Genomic DNA, 6,000 nt, shown 5'->3' with positions numbered 1-6,000 from the left:
GTCTGCAAATAAAAAATAAAAAATTTGCAGTGGGTCACTACCAAACCCTTGCCCCACTAAGACTGAACACAGCGTCTTGTTTTAAGAGGAAATCCTTTTCTCAGTATGGGCTCGCCACATCATCCTGTAGCAGTTTCAGTTTCATAACTTTTTTAGTTTAACTGTTTAAGGTGTCAAAGCTGATGTTCTCGTGGGCGTTCTGCAGCGACGCATGTGAGAGCGTGATTGTTACGAGGCGCGTCAGGCAGTGTGTTGATGTCATGGATTGTAGCTTTGCGGGCGCTGCTACCCCACATGACTGAGCCTTGGTTCCAAAACAAAACCGTATGCATCTGCTTTAGTGTACCTATGGATTTACTGCATCAAAGCTCCTTCCTGTCGCTGGAACACGGTGTGCATGACTTGTTTTCAAGGGCCAACATCACAAAATCTTAAATCTTAGTATTCTGGGTCACATGTTTGTTCTAATTGGTACAAAATGCAAAATGGTGTTAAGTGCAAACAACAAATTGCAACTAGTGTACAAAAGGCCAAGCTTTACAGTTTTTCTCAGTCGCTTTGGTGCATTTCTCACATCACTATTTACATTTGCACAACAGTTAGTTCAACCTCCACAACATTTAGTCATTTGTGCACATCATAGTAGCAGTTTCTCATTCCTTTGAACAAATTGCAAATGCTTTTGGACATGCATCAATTGCTTTCATACAACTCTCTGCTGTTTTATAACATTATCATTTGCTTATGTCATGTCAGTCAAAATTAACTATACTTGTGAATGCTGAATAGTCATTCCATATAAAACTAATACTCCTCATTTCCTTGCTTGAGTCATTACATACAAAAATGTTGAACTAGTTGTCAAAATCTGTCAAGCAAATTTTACACATTTTTTTACATTTTTCAGCTTTCACTGATGAGAAGGGGAGTGTGAAGCATTAGTTGCAACCAATGATAAGCCACTTCTCTACAATCACTGTCAGAGCTGAATCCCATAAACCCCCACTTTACAAGCATATATGAACCAGAAATGGAAGGTCAGCCTCGTGGAAGAGGGGTAAGGGTGCGGGGAGGAAGGGGAAGGGGACAAAACAGGGGAAGAGGAAGAAGAGGCAAGTACACAGATAGATCCCTGATGAAATCAGGGCTACAATTGTGGATCATGTTGTCAATCACGGCCTCACAATGGCTGAGGATGGTCGAAGGGTGCAGCCAAAAGTTGGAAGAACCACTGTAAATTCAATTATTCAAACATTTCGTCGGGAGAACAGGTGTGTATAAATGGACAGTAATTCAGCACTAAACAATCTGCACTGCACTACTGTCATCGTGTCATACATGAAGCTTGCAGTGGGACAAGAACTTGTCACTGTACGTTTTACATTTAGACATACAGCTTTACTGCATCACACATTTAGTGTATTGTAGTGTACAGTAGTGTCTTGTACTCAGTTAGCTCACTAAATACAGTAATGTGTAACTTTACTGTATTTTTCAAATGGCTGTGCAAATAGTATATAGTACTGTCTTGAGCATTTTCAGGTAGTGTCACCAAGATCTGACTTTTTTGCATTGGAAAACATTGACAGAGTAAACTGTCATAATGAAAACATGACAAAGCCATTTGACTATCTTGTTCATAAACAATGGTGTCAGGACTTTTCATCTTGATGACACTGACACTTTCATTGACATGAATGCAGGTTATCAACTAGGTTTTGCAGTTTGTACTAATTGTTTTGAAAACTGCATTAACTGTTGTGCAAATGTAAATAGTGATGTGAGAAATGCACCAAAGCGACTGAGAAAAACTGTAATGTTCATTAATGTGCAGTCAGCTTTATGGATTATTATGGAGCTTTGTGAGATGGCGATGAACTGAGATGAGTGAGCCCCTGCCCATTTAATCATTATAGTAAAGTGCCCTTTCAGTTATATTGCGTGATTTTAACCAAAGAGGACGTCTTCTCAGGAACGTGATTTCAACTGAGGGAAACCCTCCAAACTGCTGGATGTACATGTAAGAATAACACACTCCAGCACTCCTTAAATATGATGTACACAATTTATAAATCCATTAATCTGTCTGAGAGGGACAATGTCAATATTTGCTGCAATATTGTATGTTTTCAATCAATATCAAGCTGACTAAGCAAGTATTTGACTTGTAAACTGGGCACTAATTTTCTATATGCTATATTTATGATATATAAATGTTATATTAGGTCAAGCTGCTTCCTCAAGTGTCACAAATTAAGCCAAAATCACCAAAATACTTTGTTCTGCTTCTGCATCTTTTACAGCTGACCACAGGCTGGCCATTAAAGGATTAGTTCACTTTCAAATAAAATTTCCTGATAATTTACTCACCCCCATGTCATCCAAGATATTCATGTCTTTTTTTCTTCATTCGAAAAGAAATTAAGGTTTTTGATGGAAACATTCCAGGATTTTTCTCCATATAGTGGACTTTAATGGACTCCAAACGGTTGAAGGTCAAAATTACAGTTTCAGTGCAGCTTCAAAGAGCTTTAAACGATACCAGAAGAGGAATAAGAGTCTCATCTAGGTCTTATCTTATCGGTCATTTTCTAAAAAAATACAACTGTATATGTTTTATAACACTAAATATCACCTTGAACGTACTTCCGGTTTCCGCATTCTTCAAAACGCTTACACTGTATGTCCTATGCCTTCCCTATTCTACTTATGGAAAAAAACTAAACTGGCACCGCGTCCGTTCTGTAAGTGGAATAGGGAAGGCGTAGGACCTACAGTGTAAACTTTTTGAAGAATGCTCAAACCGGAAGTATGTTCAAGGTGATATTTTGTGTTTATAAAGCATATACATTGTTATTTTTGTAGAAAATGAGCGATCGTTTCTCTAGATAAGACTCTTATTCCTCGTCTGGGATCATTTAAAGCTCTTTGAAGCTGCACTGAAACTGTAATTTTGCCCTTAAACTGACTGGAGGCCATTGAAGTCCACTATATGGAGAAAAATCCTGGAACTTTTCAGTTCTTTTCGACTGAAGAAATAAAGACATGAACATCTTGGATGACATGGGGGTGAGTAAATTATCAGGAAAATTTAATTTGAAAGTGAACTAATCCTTTAAGATGTAAATGTTGCACATCCACCCACAATCATTTTGGAGCTTGCTGATTCATAGACATAACTACATTTTGTAAATCGAAAAGTAAACAATGGCATGAATATAAAATATCATATTTGATATAACCCAATTATATGAAATATCATAAGCAATCTTTTAGTATAAAGTTGTTGTTTTTTAACATACAGCTATACAGCTCAAATTGAGTAATGAATTCCTCTTTGAAGTTTGCATTAAGATTTTCAGATATTGCTTTGTTATTAGTTCTAGTCATCTGTTTAATGGTTATAAATGCTCCTTTATCTTTATATCTTCATGTTAAAGCCGGTTTAAACCATTGCTGTGAGGTGGGCCTGTTGAAAGCTGCTTCTTATGTTGCTAATGCAATACTACAATAATTGTAATGATGAAAAACGCTTCTTTTTAGTAATGTAATGGTAATGTAAGCAATGACCTGTTCCATGACTCACTATTACACCATCTGTGCAAGCATTTCTGATAGTTCCTCATCAAGACTGAAGTCTAGCAGGGTAAGCCCATCACATGATGCAAAACTAGTGTTTTTTTCTGTACTTTCTGTTGAGCAATAGGCAGTTTCAGTGGTCAGTGCTGTCTGAGCCCAATTCAGCTAAAATCACAATTCAACTCATTTCATGGCCTTGAAATATTGGGAAGTGATGAAGAGTGTTAATTAAAGGAATTCCATTCATATTTATTCACATGATTTTATTGATTGTAATGGTGCGTTCACACCGGACGCGAATGAAGCGGTAAGCGCGAGTGATTTACATGTTAAATCAATGCAAAGACGCGAATTGACATCCTGCGGCGCGATTCGCGCGAATGAAGCGGCGCGAATGACGCGATTCGCGCGAATTGAGCGATTCGCGCAAGTTGAAAAATCTGAACTTTGGCGAATTTCCGCGCCGCGTTAACCAATCAGGAGCTTGCTCTAGTAGTGACGTAACGTAGCGAGCTGAGGCAGAATTTCGAAACAACAATGGAGGACAAAATCATCGTCGCTATACATCTTCATACATTTATAGAAACAGAAATAAAAAGGATCGTGTTTGAAAGAGTGAGGAGGTCGGACAATCTGATAAGTTGTAAAAAACGGTCTTTACTCAATTTGAGCTATATATATAGCCTATATATACACATGTTAAGACTACAAGCCAACTAAAAACGACCAATTGAGCTTATTCGCTGTAATTTACAATTATTTCCCCACTGACAAGTTGTGTTTATTCAGAGGAAGTGTGCAGAAAGCAGTGGGAGAGTCTGGGACACATAAAGGAGCGGGAGAGCCCCTCTCATGACGCGAATTCGCGTCTGTTGTGAAGGGATTTTCACGCGCGAATGAAGCGAATGTCACGCGCGAATGAAGCGAGTAAACTCAAAATGTTCAAGCGTCCAACTACGCGCGAATAGCGCGATTTATTCGCGCAAGTCGCGTGTTGATGTACTGATTTCATACTTCCCAATTAATCAGCTATCATGCACCATGAAAACATGAATCATTTTGTTACAAATATTTATTTTAGACAACAAATTTTCGACTTTTCTGTTTTTGAACAGGTCTGCAAATACAAACCTCTTCACAGTGGGTCACTACCAAACCCTTGCCCCACTAAGACTGAACACAGCATCTTGTTTTAAGAGGAAATCCTTTTCTCAGTATGGGCTCGCCACATCATCCTGCAGTGGTTTCAGTTTCACAATGTTTTTTTAGTTTAACTGTTTAAGGTGTCAAAGCTGATGTTCTCATGGGTGTTCTGCAGTGACGCATGTGAGAGCGTGATTGTTACGAGGCGCGTCAGGCAGTATGTAGGTATGAGGGGCGGTCCGTGCCAGTTCTAAGGCTAAGCAGGCGAAGGATAAGGCGCAGTCTACCCTTACGTCGCCGTCAGACCGTGTCAAATTTTGAATGGTATTGATAGGGAGGGCAGACGATAGACCCGCGGCGACGTCACGGCGACGTCACTGTAGATCTAATCGTAGGCGGCGACGTGACGGCGGCGTAAGTGAGAAATTTATATAAAAAATGACGTGTGATTGGTACGTCTGAAATATGTACGTCGCATCATATGACGCCTGATCATCATACGTCGCATTATATGACGCCTGATCATCATACGTCGCATCATATGACGCCTGATCATCATACGTCGCATCATATGACGCCTTTAAACGCATTTAAAAATTTCCATTAGTAGATGTAGGCCATTTGTTATAGACTATTGTTTTTACAATAATTAGTTAACTAACTAGTGGTAACGGCTGCATAAGAATTCTAAATTTATTTCATGTATTATGAGTGTGTGTGTGTCTTTGTGTGTATTGGCTGTTACGTTAGTGTTGAAGTGAACAAATTAAACATGTTTTGAAAATTTAAAGGCATTATTTTAAATTGGATGACATAGCCCTAAAAGCTTATGCTCAATTTTTCTATATCTTTTTTTGTTCTTTCGTGATCTTGCCTGAATTTTCTTTGTCATTTAACATTTTCTTCAACATGAGGTGGAGAACAAGTTATCCTAGAAAACATTCTTGGTTTCATGGATATAGTTTGTCTATTTGGGAAAATAAGAAGTTACAAAAAGTATAAACAGTAAAAAGATGATGGTAGAAAGGATTCTTCTTATTATATTATTATTAATATTATTACATTTGTTACAACGAAGGAATACTAACATGGTAACTTCTGACCAAAAAGAGGAGCAGTTATAATAGATGTATGAATTTCTGATGCTCAGGAGAACAGCAAATTCTAAACCAGGGGTTGTCAGCTCTTTAAGGTCCACTTTACTGCAGAGTTTAGCTCCAACCTTATTCAGTTGAGAACTCCTGGTTTAGAATTTGCTGTTCTCACCCTGAACTATTA

The 6,000-nt window shown here is 38.3% G+C and overlaps 1 protein-coding gene across 1 annotated transcript in view; it reads left to right on the top strand.

Moving 5' to 3' along the window:
• Positions 1–6,000, top strand: part of LOC137002563 (uncharacterized) — a 28,557-nt gene that overhangs the window by 714 nt on the left and 21,843 nt on the right. The window lies entirely within an intron of this gene.

This window comes from Chanodichthys erythropterus, chromosome 3 (assembly GCF_024489055.1).
Source record: "Chanodichthys erythropterus isolate Z2021 chromosome 3, ASM2448905v1, whole genome shotgun sequence".
In the NCBI taxonomy this organism is placed as follows: domain Eukaryota; kingdom Metazoa; phylum Chordata; class Actinopteri; order Cypriniformes; family Xenocyprididae; genus Chanodichthys; species Chanodichthys erythropterus.
Note: the sequence above shows the minus strand (reverse complement) of the source record. Positions and strands in the feature narration are given on the sequence as shown.